At 44.4% G+C, this 14243-nt stretch overlaps 2 pseudogenes; both read left to right on the plus strand.

The window, feature by feature from the left end:
- Positions 1 to 12041: 12041 nt before the first annotated feature.
- On the plus strand, positions 12042 to 12867 carry LOC121837147 (annotated as a pseudogene).
- Positions 12868 to 12902: 35 nt separating this feature from the next.
- LOC120846146 lies at positions 12903 to 13951 on the plus strand (annotated as a pseudogene).
- The last annotated feature ends 292 nt before the right edge of the window (positions 13952 to 14243 follow it).

Here is a 14243-nt window from a genome sequence, read left to right on the forward strand (position 1 = left end):
CAGAATCGTACAAGTAGGAATCGATATCGCGGACAAAAACACGGGAATCCGCTAAAAACTTGGGAACAAATATCGCAGACAATAGGGAGTTTTCGTAGATCGTTTTCGCCGTCCCGCAAGGCCCTCCGCAACCCGCTACCATAGCGGGAACTCCACAGTCAAGGCCATGGGCACGCAGGCGCAGTAGCAACTTCGTTGTGGAACGCTTAGCGGAGGGGGCAACGCGGTCTACGAAAACTCCCTAATAGAGAGTTTTCCAGGGGTGGAACGGCTGCGCCATTTGCGCCATTTTGCGCCAGACGCATTTGTCTGCGCCATCCTGCGCCATTTTGCGGAAACTGCGCCACAGCCAATACCTTGCGCCATTATGCACTAAATCGCACAACGTGCGCCAAAAAAAAAAGGAATTGTATTTTGTCTTGGTTTCGGATTATGTATCGACTCAATTGGCAACAATGAGCGCGTTTAGCTTGGTCGGACTTGCAATCCTTTCTTCTCCTTATTCTCCCTCTGTATCCCGAGTCGGAAGCACGCGAAAAAACTCGCCTGCGACTTAATTGTTATTCTTCAACCATAAGCGGTTAAGCAAGTCGGCCGAGGTGAGATCGAGTCGTTAAGCGTCGGATAGCCTGAGGGTGTGCGGCCCGGGATCCGGACGTCAGTCAGTTGAAAACAAATGTGCAAAAGATTCCTTTTAGTACTTCATCGTTAGAAGTTGGAAACGCATTCCCGCAAGATAAATTGTGGTTTGATAGAACTGAAACGCGGTCCGATCCGAAACCTTGCCGGCCAGCAGCTCTTACGCCAGTGGCATATCTGCTCTGCGTACATTAACCTTGCTCCTGCTTATCGCTTTGAATACGATAACTACGTTAATCGTAGTCTGCTGCTTCGATATTGAGTTGCACAATAGGATAAACTCGAAATTTGTTGCCCTGTTGCTCCACGCAACTGCACGTCCGTTGCTTACGCACGCCAAGAGGTTCGCACATATAATTACTATGCCCAGCCCGTCTGAGTTGTGCGATAAGCAGTGCTGGTTTGCATTTCGAGCAACTGAAAGCCACTCAGAAAATATCAAGGACGCCATCTTCAGAAACATATGGTACTTGCTTTTTGGTTCTCATTAAGGCTCCCAAAGTTTCAAGTTCTCGCGTCTGTTACACTGTTATCCCATCTACCTAGGTCCCTAAACACTCATGTTCATCTGTGCTGCTAAGCACATTTGAAATTACTCCCGTGCTCGTCTAAGACACAAGCTGAAGTGCAATGCAAACTGATCTGGGCTGCTCTTAGCCTGCTCCAGAATGGAGTTTTAACTGCTCCCAACCTGCTCCAAAACAGCGGTTTCAGCTGCTCCCGTGGCTGCTCCCAAATACATTTCATGAGTTCCACCCCTGGTTTTCGTAGATCGTTTTTACAGTCCCGCAATGCTCTCCGCAACCCGTTACGATACCCGGAACTCTACAGTCAAGGCCATCGGCGTGCAGGCGCAGTAGCACCTTCTTCGTTGCGGAGGACTTAGCGAAGGGAGAAACGCAATCTACGAAAACTCCCGAATAGGGAGTTTTCGTAGACTGCGTTTCCCCCTTCGCTAAGAAAACTCCTTAGGGAGTTTCCGTACACCGCGTTTCCCCCTCCGTTAAGCCCTCTGCAACGAAGAAGCCGCTACTGCGCCTGCGCGCCCATTGTCTCGCGGGGAAGGAGCGACCAGCCACACCGGAGTCCGGAACCCAAGTGTTTTATTATCACTTATCTCGAACTGATGATAACCCCGAGCATGCGCACTAGCATGGACGGAAGTAGGCGTCGCCGCGGGGCACGCGAGTGAAAAATGTGGTGTCATCACTACACCGAGAACTGTAGAGTTCTGGGTATCGCAGCGGGTTGCAGAGGGTTGTTGCGGGACGGCAAAAACGATCTACGAAAACGCGGGAGCCCGCTATGAACTCGCTTGTTAGGCCTACCTACAGGTAGCGCATATCGCGCCGTTGACGCGCGATTCCCGTCGGACATGGCGTGACGTTTGACAGGAATCTGCGGGAGGGCGATGTATCGGAATACCGTTCTCGACAGACAGTTGAACAAAAAGGGGAGGTGGGCGTTCGCTCGGAATTTCACGGTATGCCTTTTTTCAAAATCGACATTTTTTTTGCAGAATTTTTTTTTTTTTTTTTTCAGGGTGTATCGCTGTAGAATTTCCTCTCCGATAGGAACTTTTCCAGAATCCAGATGACACTGGGGAGGAAGCTTTTCCACTCACCTGCTTACACGATATAGTGCTATTTCCAAACAAAAATAAAGAAAAAGCTCGTCTTTTTGTTTTGGTTCTCAGCTGACAACTTGACCCTAAAAGCCCCCCCCCCCCCCCCCCCCCCCCCGCCCCACTTAACCCACCCACCCCATCCCCCCGCCCTGTGCGGGGGGATGGGATGGGTGGGTTAAATTTCGGGTGGGTTAAATTTCCCCGAAAAATTCGGGGAATAAAAAAAAAGATTTTTTTATTCCCCGAAGAAGAGGACAGCAGGGAGGTCCATTGCGGAAGGGTCCCTTTGTTCCATTCTTACCAGATTAGAAAGAAAAAAAGAAAAGAAAACGTGGTTAGAGAACGCCTCATTTTGCTGCCCGATACTTCGGATTCATTTGGCTCTGTTCTTCGGATATTTCGTGTTCAGACATTTTCTGAACGATACGATTTCCAAATAGCATGTAGATTGTTATATCGTCATTACAAAACCGAAATATGCCATACATTTCTTTCGCGGTGTTGTGTCATAATGTTGCGAAATATTCTACCACAAGTCGGAATGGCGTTGCGTCCTAAATAGCGGCCCCTCAGAGCCTACTTTTCATTCCCGCGAAGCAGTGCTTTGAAAAATAAAGCTATTCACTCTAAAAAGTGTCTGATCTCCTTGTGCGAAAAAAGAAACGAAATTAACCAGTTCACGATGCAATCAACAACCATTAGATTCCCGGCTTTTTTTTTTTTTTTTCCTTCTTGAGCATTGGATTTCGTTTTATTTCAACGGTCACCCTGATTTCTAAATAGTTGTGGGATTTCTAAATTACACGTAAGCAGAAATATATGTTGTACTGCCGGAACGTCAAAAAGTCAATTACCACAAGTTTAGATAGTGTTGCGTCTTATATACGTTCTGATCAAAGCGTTGTTCTATTTTCACATAACTAGTTTAAAAAAAAATCTGTCTTTTATAATTACGTGTTCCGATTATTCACTTCACAAAACTGAATTGCCACTAAGGCCCCAGCATCTTTTACCGTGCACAGCATTTGTTGTTTTGTTTTGCTCGCCCGGACGAGTCACCGCCTCCGAAAATCACTCAAATAAGTAAACTCTGTGGCACCAAGTAACAGCGTCAAGGGGTGCTGCGCGCTTTTTGGGTCATGTGATTAAGTTTTTTACAAGATCATAGGTAAATAACTTTTTTTCTTTTTTTCCCGAAATCAGCCGTTTCTATGTCAAGCGAAACTGAGATAAAGTGAAATGTTTGAGTATCAGTAAAGCTTTGAGCTATGTTGACAAACTTGAGGAAGTGCAAAAAAAAGGCAGTGCGATTTATATATAATGCATACTGCATGCATACGTCTGTGCCACCCCTTTATGCGTTATCCGGATTAACCCAGTTATCGACCCGCAGAAAAGTGAAGCGTCTGAATTTTTGGACAAATTAATACACGATAAGAATGGATTGAACTTCGAACATTATCTTGTGTACAATCTCAGTCGAGTCACACGGCAGAAGCATGACAATCTTCTTCGAGAGTTTCAATATAGAAAAGTACATTTTTAACTACTCTTTCTTTCCGAGAACTGTCCGAGACTGGAATGGCCTGCCTCACAACATTACAAGCAGTGCTACCTTCGACTCATTTGTCAGCGCCTTAGATGGAGTTTTAAATCCATTTGACTAATCATTTGCCAAGAGCGCATGTACTATATGCCTTTTACTTTTTCTCAACTATGTTTTTTTTTTTAAATTCATGTATAACTATAGCTTGGCCCACAAAAGTAGGCCAGTATTATTATTCAAATATATAAATAAATGTACCGTGGCTACCTCCGCCGTTTTTTCTCGTATAATATAACCGATTCCAGTTTGAAAACATGAGATTGATGCACCGACGGATATAGTCCAAATTTGAGCAAAAATTTACTTAGTTTCGGTTTCGGGCCGGCTTCCACCTTGCACTGCGGATAACGCTACTCTCAAAGAGAATTAGAGGGAGTCCACTGGCTTGCGGCTGGGATAGGCGTCGTTGTGTGGCATTCCGAGGATTCTGGACCGAGGAGTCAAAACGGGAAACGCGTAGGGTTCCAGTACATTTCATTGAAAAAATCGTCGTCCCGTACCGAAATGCCCAGTTTGCAATAATTGGCCGGTATTTTTAAACAAAAAATCCAAATAGCAAAAAAAAAAGAACACGTTAAAAAAAGTTTAGTGTTGGTGGAGGGGGGAGGTCATTTCACCCCGAATCCGTCTGCTTGGGTACAACTCCAGGTGTGTCCTCCGCCGTGCCATCCAGTCGTCTGTCGTATGGGAGGACAATGAGAAATGACTTCATGGTTTGCAAGATTCAATAATTAAAAAAAAGAAAAGTATAAATTTTTAAATTTTATTGGAAGAAACCTATGACGGATTCAATGAAACGACGTTCGGTGAAATGTCCGGTCCCAGGTGCGGTTGACCTTCTAGCGCGCAACAGAACCTTAGATGCCTCGCTTTGTGAAAATATGATGATTGAAAACCTGCATCGTCTTTCAGGCACGTGCAATCTTTTGTGGTTCCGATATAAAAAAATAAAAAAAAAGGTACAGGTCAATGCCAAGGTCACGAATCTGGGGAAAAAAAAACATCTTGCAAAACCGACCAATGCGGAGAAAAGGTCACCAGCCTTTTGATGAACGCGGTGGAAACTTACCTACGATTCTCGTTTTCGGAAATGACATTCTTTTGGTATCTGGAAAATAGCAATATTCTTTTCTGTATTTTTTTTTTCAGTAATTTTTGATTTATGGTGTTGATGTTGCCGAAGACTATGCGGTAGAGCACTGCACGGGCCGGAATTTCTAGGCCCGGCCCGGGCCCGGCCCGAGCCCGACAGAATTTTTAATTTCTAGGCCCGGCCCGACCCGACCCGGAAGAGACACGGCTCGGGCCCGGCCCGAGCCCGACAGAATTTCAATTTCTAGGCCCCGCCCGACCCGGCCCGATGGCTGTAGCCCGAAACAACCCATTCCCGTTCGAACCCGTCCCGTTTCCACCTGTTCCCGAAACGAGCTCCCCATTTGAACCCCGTCCTGTTTCGACCCATTCTTTAAACGCCCTTCCCATATGAACTCGTCCCGTTTCGACCAGTTTCCTAAACGCCCTTCTCGTTTGAATTTGTCCTGTTTCGACCCATTCCCCAAACGCCCTTCTTATTCGAACCAGTTTCCGAAACACCCTTTGCGTTTGAACGCGTCCCGTTTCAACCTACTTTTATAAGGCCCTGCACATCGCAACCTCTTCGCGAAAAGTCTCCATCGTTCTAAGCCTGGTCTGCGCACCTTTTCTGTTTAAGAATATGTTCTTAAGTAGCTTTACATGTCAACGCGTTCTTAAAATATACAACCCTTTCAGGCAAGATTAAGTTTAATATATTCCTACTTAACCCCTTAAAACGTTTTTTTCAAGATGGTTCCCAAAACGTGCAAGCGCGGAACGGACTATGCACACTGCGCGACACTGATACCGCGAACACGACGTTGGCTCTTTTTTCGAATTTTACATCGAAATGGTGTTAGTAGGCACCAAAGTATACCGCTTAGGTCTTTGGCCCAGATGAGCACTTCTAAAAACACTAATAGTTTTGAAAACAGCGTTTTGATTCTATGAGATAAACATAAAAACACGACGATCGCTTGTTCGCGCTAATATAGTGTCGCGCTCTGTGCAATAAGGGAGTCTTAGAATAACGTACTCAAGCACTTTGGGCTGGCTAAAATTAGCATCGCCATAGGTTTTACATCGCAACACTATTTTTACGGTACCCAAAGTGCTTGCGTACGTTTTTCTAAATCTTCCTAATAGTGAACTAGATATTTTTGAGAGCAATGAATCAGACAGGTTGAGAAGCATATGACTGGGACTTTATTTTGTTTACAATTTATAACACTGTACCCTCGCTCACACGGAAAAAGCTTGAAGGCTTTCTAGCTTCAAGACGTCTTTTCGTTATTTTTAACGACGCTGTAGTGAATTTGCACTTCGCTTTTTTTTTTGTATTCAATGAACCTAAAAGATTAATGAGCAAACTTCTGCTATCAACAACAATTTATGATTTACGGCACAAGATTGCCCAGGCACGGCCCGGGCCGGCGCGGCCCGAGAACTTTTTTGTACAAGCCCGAGCCCGGCCCGGGCCCGAGAAAATACGTGCTACCTGGTCCGAGCCCGGCCCGCGGGCCGGGCCGGGCTCGGGCTTTCGGGCTGGCCCGGGCCCGTGCAGTGCTCTACATACGGTCCTGACACAATTTGGGGGCTGCCCGTGATCCTCCTGTGCAGTGGCGAGGTCACTTCGTTACTGTTCATAGAACTCAACATTGAGGCAATGCCTTCATAGAAAAAAAACTCGTCTATCACTTTATTACTTGATCCCATTCAGTGCTGTACACGTTCCTAAAAAAAAGAAGAAAACAACAGCTTGTTTTTTTTTTTTCTGATTTTTCGAACGCGTTCCCGTTACAAGTTCTATATGTGAAAAAGGAACTCGTTCCCGTTACAGTTAAAGAAGTGGAACGTATCGTTAAATATACGTTACATTTGTATTTTGCAGATTACTATATTTATTTAGATCAAGCAACGTTTTCTAGTTTTGTTTTTTATCTATCCCACCAAATGGCAACATACGAATTCGACTGCAGTCTGCAGTCATGAAAAGGCAGCAGGAGAAGACAAGCGAAAGCAGGATTTCATTTGTTGATATATTCACCTTTAACCATCTTAGCTTTTAACCATCTTTTGTGGTGGGCAGTTTAGACGAGCCAAATGTACTGTTAACCCACATTGTACGAGCGTTTTACAACAACTTCCCAGATTTTATTTTAACAAAGTCCCTTGTTTGAACTTAACAACATCTGCTTCTCGATGTTGCTGTCCGGACGACAAGCAAGTGATCAAGAGGGTAGGGCTGTTGGAACGTCAAACTTGGAAACAACTAGTCCTTCTTTGTGAAGGTTCATTCTAAAAAAAAGTCGTGCGTCTACTTCTCCGCAAAACACTCGGATAGCCAATCACCGCAACTTACGGAGGCAGCTCAGCGAATGACGATGCCGAAACATATTTTTAGACCAAAAAATGCAGTCTGAGTCGTGACATTAAGCAATGCAAGCGTGACGTTTTGCATTGCTTGATGTTACAACTCAGATTTCGTTTCATGGTCTCAACATATGCTTCGGCATCGTCATTCGCTGAGCTGCCTCCGTAAGTTGCGGTGATTGGCTCTCCGAGTGTTGCGCGGGAAAGTACACACACGTTTTTCTTTTTTTTTTTTCTTTTTTTTTTGGAGTTGGATTTGTTGTTTAGTTTAAAGGTGGGGGACAAAAAAAAAAGAAATAAAGATTTTTTTTTTTTTTTTTAAATCGTTTAAGTGACCCATATTTGGGATATAAGGGTGTGTTCGATGTCAGGTAACCTGTTCTTTTGTTGTAACTATAGGTCTCTTTGTGGAAGTTCATTGATGGATGTAGTCTGCCTTAGATTTCTGGGTGTCTGAGGATTCGTGGAAGCAAAGAAAGTAGCTGAGTCTCAAACGTCCCTCTTTCTGTCTTTTCCTTCGACTAAAAGTTACGCTTTTTGTACCGCAGTCTTGGGCACTAAAAAAAGAATAATGAATGTCCACTAGCTCCTGCTAGTGGACGAGATCCTGCTCTTCGTAAAGATATTGTTTTTATACTTTTAGAATTTCCGCTTGGAAATAAAATAGAAATCACCACACTGGACGAAAAAAAGGAACGCCGTTCCTTTTTCCGTTTCGGTAAAAATGTAACGAGCTCCCGTTTCAGTTCCCCCGATGCAAAATAGAACGTCGGCGTTCCTTCGTTCCTCCTAAAAGGAACGCCGTTCCGTACAACACTCATGCCATGCTGCAGAACTGTTGAATTCTGCTCCTTCATTCTTATTGGTGTCTGTAATATACGAATTTTGTATATACCTCCGTTTGTGTTCCCCACAGGGCCCCCAGAGCAGAGCCGCAAATACTAAATTTAAAAGGTTGATCGTGTAATTCTTGGGTGGGTTTATCTCCGCATCTATCAGTTTTGCGGTGAACTTTTCTTTGGTGAGCTTTTCTCCGGTGATTTTCTCGGTGGTGCGCTGTCCTCCGGCGGAGAAAAGCTCACCGGACAGCCGGCGGATGCGGAGAAGAGCTCGCCATACTTTTGATCGATGCGTAGAAAAGCTCACCTCTGCGAACCGATCTAACATTATTTCTTCGCAGCTGTCGATATTTAATCCAACTCCGTTCTATGAAAGTGATTTAATTGAACGCTTTTTAATTGAACCCAATTTCATCGAAGCCGGTCCGCAGAACGCCGTTTTATCGAACAATATGGTTTCTGGCCAAATCGTTTCTCGTTTTTGTAAATAGTGTTTTTTCTTTGCATCCAAAGGATAAAGATATGTGCCATTATTCTTTTTTGTAGTAACCCATGACCTCTTTCTTTGATGTGGCCTAAGACGGACTTGATACTTTTTGGGAGGTCTGTAGTCGTCGGGTGCAGAGACGGAGATCACTATGTTGCTGTTCGCGGGACTCAACTTTGAGGGAATGTCCGGTGTGCATGTAAAAGCTAATAAAAAAAAATTGGGTCCCCCATTTTTTTTTTATTATTGTTCGCATTCTGCAAAACTGGATTTGTCTGCCTCTTCCCCATCTTTCTTAGAAAGTAAGCTATTTTTGTGGGGCTGAACCAGAACACTTGGTTTTACAAATATACGAACACGCAAAAAGCGCAGCATCAGCGGTAAGCAAAGTGCGGACGTGAGATTTACATATAAACACCGTAGTGCGAACAATGCCGATAATATTAAATTTTAGATAGTAAATAATATATTTCGTAAATGAGCTTTTCTCCGCATTTGTCAGTTTTGCGGTGAGCATTTCAACCGGCGAGTTTCTCTCCAATGTGCTTTTCTCCGCCGCCCGTTTTCCGGTGAGATTTTTTTCGCCGCCCCACAGTAACAGCCGACCAAGGGTTCATCGCAGCCAAGACAGTGCGAACGGACGTGTAAAATATTCGCCTCTATATTTCATAAAATACTGAATGAAGAGTGTGTTGGTTAAGGTCGACTAAAGAATGTTCATCGCGAGACTTTCACAACTTCAAAATACCCAGGTGTGACGCCTACTACCAAAAAGTTTTTTTTTCTATTTTTAGCTTCACTGAATATATTTTCGCAATGTTTGTTTTATTACGGAAGAAATCAGCCTCCAAAACTTTATATGCAAATTGCAAAGCGAATGTCTAAACTAAAACAAAATCTACAAACTAACGTATGTTTCTTCCGCATTTAAAATAAGTAAACATTTTGAATGCATCTCTGCAGAATCTTTGAAATCGCCAGATCAAATTACCTCTCCTATTACGAATAGAAAGGAGTCGTGAGACATTAACGACCATATACGCTTCGGTAGCTTTTGTCTGCCTGCAGTTGCTAACTTCAGCCCTCACGGAAGGACCGTTTGAAGCGTGAAATATTTCACTCCCATTTTCGTGACCCAAAACGCCAACAAAAAACGGAACATCCTCCCAACGATGCGCTCGGGCGATTGGCGACTTGTGATAAATCCGAAAAAAAAAAAGAAAACCGGAAAAACACTCGTTGGTAAATTTTCCTTGGGATTTATCCGAAAAACTTGAAATTTCGAGGTCACAGCCACAAAATAACCAGCAAAAAAAAAAAAAAATGAATAAAAAAAAATAAGCAGAGTTTTACAATTAATCTTTATAAGAGCACAAGGTAAGTGGTGCTGAGGAGATTCCACTTCAGTTTCCGTTGAAATCCAGAGCTACTGAAAAAAGGGGTTTGCCTTTTAGCACCACGAAGTTGTTTCGGGATAACGGGTCATGGTACCCGGACCTTATTCATTTTTATTTCAAATTCTTTAAATTTTACGCAGTAAAATTAACTCAGAATTAAAAAAAAAAGAACTGGGATCTGACAAAAACAACCTATAAGCCTCAAATCCCCAGCGAAAAATAAACGCCGAAAAACACCTCCGAATATTACAAGAAATAAACTCCGAGAACACGGAATACTACTATGACCCCCGCTAACCGCAAAATAGCTTCGCCACCAAACGAAAAAGGGGGAAAAAAAAGCCTTTCACTCGCATTTGTGCGACCCCAATACACTAATAAGGAACGGAACATCCTCGCAAACGAAGCGCTTGGTTGATTGACAACTGATAGACTAATCACACCCGCACTACGAGCAAAATATCTTATTAAGATGGCAACTTGGGCCAGTTGGTTCACGATCAAAGACAGGCGCCGAAAAAACACAAGGACAAGAAGAGACGTAAACACTGGCGCACTCGCAACTAACATTTATCGAAAAAACAAATCCCTTATATAATCGTAAAAAAAAAAAAAAAAAAAAAATTTCGTCACGACTGGGCACAGTGTAGACCCGTTTCTAGAAAATCAAATTCTTTTGCCGATAAGGTTATCGACGTGTCACTTGTGCACATCTTGCCTTTTGCTTTGTTTTGCTTTGATTTCAAAAGCATCGTGGAGCTCCCTGGATATCTTATCTGGGTATCTGGCCAGAAATTGTGTGTCTTTAAATGACGAAGGAGCAATGGCAGCGGCTGCAGTGTGTTGCCATTTGTCCAGATGGGGTTGCTCGCGTGGCCGCGTCATGTTCACGTGCGCAATCGTTGAAGCATCGGCCAGTCTGACCGATGTATACTGACCTGCACGACATTGGAATTTGGTAAACATCTCCCCAAGGTTCATGCGGGTCCTTGAAATCCTTGAAAACCCTTGAATTTAAAAGTAGCATTTTCAAGGCCTTGAAAATCCTGGAATTTTTGCAGATCCTTGAAAGTCCTTGATTTTCAAGTGTGACGACGACATTTAGCAGATGTTACTGAACGAATGTCCTCACTGGATTCAGTTTCGGTTCCAAAGGTCATTGCCAAATCCACATCCAATCCACTCCTTTCTGTGATTTCCGGTACGAGATCAGCAGTTGCCGGCGTAGCTCGAACGTAAACTGTTATGTAATGTGTGCGGTCGGAATTACTGCAGCAACTGCAAATGAGAAATAATGTCAGGGAAATGCAAATTCCAACGTTCGTGGATGAGCAACGACAGTTATAGGCACTGGCTTGCTCCAAACCCGCCGAATCCAAATCGGGCTAAATGAAAGCCTTGCTCGAAAACGTTCGACATCGCTGCTATGGGAGAGTCGGCGCTGAAAAGTCACAAAAAAAAGTGCCAAACACGACGCTAACGTGAAGGCGGCAGTGAGTAACCCGATCAAGAACATCTTTGTGCCCTCTGTAAGTGGATCGTCCGTGAACCCAACGTCTGTGGATTCATTGCAATCACGGTCGTCTGACTTGGACAGTGTGTGCACGAAGCATGAGATAGTGACTGATGCAGAGATTCTGTGGACACTAAAAGTAACTGCATTGCACTATTCCTACAAGTCCTGTTCACAGACATGTGAACGAAAGCTCGCGCTGCAGGACCCAGGGATCCTGGGTTCGAGCCCCATCCCTGCCCGTTTCGATCTGGATGAGCATCGTACTGGCGTGCGGTCGTGTATCACTACTGCGTGGTGCACGCTAAAGCACGCAGTAGTGTGCTAGCCTGGGCTTTAACCGCTAGCCTGGGTTAAAGCCCAGGTTAGCGGTTGTACCGCTATGGTTAAATTGCTCATCTACAGCTGAGACACCAGACGCCTACCGAGGCAGACTAACTTCCGGCTGTATAAACATACACACAACAATTTGCATGTGACTTGTTCAGAAGAATGTTTCCCGACAGCGAAGTCGCTCGAATCTTCTCCTGCGGAGAGCAGAAGTCTTCGTACGTCGCGTGCCATGGTCTCAGACCTTTTTTCTTATATTCTTTGCCGCGAGAGGTAGGTTTGTGGGAATATTATGTTGTCCTCTTCGACGAGTCCCTGAATGACTACTTGCAACAGAAGCAGATAGATGTTCACATAAGGTGCTAGGATGCGTCACACAAGGTCGCCACGCTGTATTACACGTCCGTGTTTATGGGCCATTCAAAGACACAAGGCGTTAAAAAGAAACTGCTGAGTGCCCTGGAGCCTCTGCCGTTGGAGAAGATCGAATGTCAACTTGAATTCTTTCCCAGGCCTGCAAGAACACCTGCAGCTGAATTATCGGGTTCAGTGTTTAGATCTGGGCAGCTGTGGCTTGCACACAGTACACAAGGCACAAGGCTTACAAAGCAGGCTTCACAGCCAGCAAGTGGGGACTAGATGACCTGCTCTCAAGCCTAAACACATTGTTTCAGGACGTCTCAGCACGAAGGGAGGACTTTATAACTGTAACCGAGCAGACACTCCCTACCGAAAAATCCGGTATAACTTTTCGCTATCCGGATTATGGAACCGGAAATTTATCTGGAATCTATCTGGAATTTATCTGGAATTTAGGTTTTCAGAAATAATTCCTTTGTCTGCAATCTGGATTTCGGGTTTCCAGTAACAAATTTCCGGTTCCATAATCCGGATAGTGAAAGGTTATACCGGATTTTTCGGTAGGGCTGTTCCCGTGCAAGTTTGTTGCGCATCGATGGGTGGAGAATGTTCCAGTTATTGAACGCGCTTTGCTTCTTTGGCCTGACCTAAAGAAGTATGTGGAATACCGCAAGAAAGAAAGAAGTAAATTTTCCAAAATGTGCTTCCTTTCATTGGCTCTCTGACTTCTGCGATGATCCGTTAGTGCTGGCAATGCACAACTGTGCTCTCAGGGTTGCCATGATGCTTCGGCCTTTTCCCGTGGAATACCAATCCACTGGTATTCTTCCTGGCAAAAGACCTTGAATGTGTGGTGAGAAAGGTGGTGACAAAATTTGTGAAATACTCGGTTCTTTGCTCGGCAAAAGGCCTCACCAGCATGCTCAAGATTGACATGAGCGATCCAAACAACCACACCCCACTTGAGAAAGTGGACATCGGCCTTGCGGCCCAACAGATTCTGAAAAGCCTCAAAGTAAGTGCAAAAGATGCATTTACATTTAGGATGAAATGTAAGCAATTTCTTGTCGCCGTAACACAGAAGATACTTGAGAAAAGCCCACTACGATTGCCCATAGTAAGAGGCCTTACTTCACCGGACCCCAGGCAAATGTGCTCGGAGCCAGACGAGTGTCTGGAAGACATCAAAAAAGTTTTGAACTCTCTCACTGCGGCAGAGAGGATCAGTGATCATCAGAGAGACACTGTGCTCGCGGAATACGCCGAGCTATTGCAAGAACGAAGGCACGTCTTGCAACTGTTTGAAAGAACTTCGGACACCTTAGACAGGCTTTTTTACGACCTCCTGAAGATCAATTCGTCACACAGTGAACTGTGGGATGTCGTTAAGCTTCTGCTTTTCCTCAGTAACGGGCAAGCGAGTGTTGAGAGAGGATTCAGTGTCAATCGGCAGGTCACTGTGGAAAATATGAGACATTTCCTACATCTCGCAGCAAATTGTATGTGACGCTGTAAACAAGGCAAGTGGCATCTTGAATGTACAAATCACGAAGGAACTCAAGACGTCTGTGGCTTGTACAAGGCACCATTACCGTGTTTTTTTGGAAGCCAAGAAGAAGCGGGAGCTCGAAGATGCAAGGCAGGTGAAAAGGCGCTGCATTGGCGAAGAAGTTGAAAGATTGAGAAAAGAAGAAACTGGGAAGTAGCTGTTGCTGAATTGACGGCTTCAGCAGACAATCATGCAGAGAAGGCGGAAGCCACGAGTGAGCTCACATGGATCCTGAAATCCAACAGCCTCAGGAAAACTGCCAAAAGCAAGTCACAGGAAATTCTGAGCACTAACCTCGAAGTTCAGAAAAAGCAATGTGAACTACCATAAACATTGGGCGAGTGCTTGTTTGGTGTATATTTTTTGTTTAACGTGTGGGACACGGCAAAATGTGTTGCTAATGTGCTTTTTTGAATCTAGCATAAAAAGGGAAAGCCCTTAATATCATG

This window comes from Ixodes scapularis, unplaced genomic scaffold (assembly GCF_016920785.2).
Source record: "Ixodes scapularis isolate PalLabHiFi unplaced genomic scaffold, ASM1692078v2 PGA_scaffold0__279_contigs__length_252992795, whole genome shotgun sequence".
Classification (NCBI taxonomy): Eukaryota; Metazoa; Arthropoda; class Arachnida; order Ixodida; family Ixodidae; genus Ixodes; species Ixodes scapularis.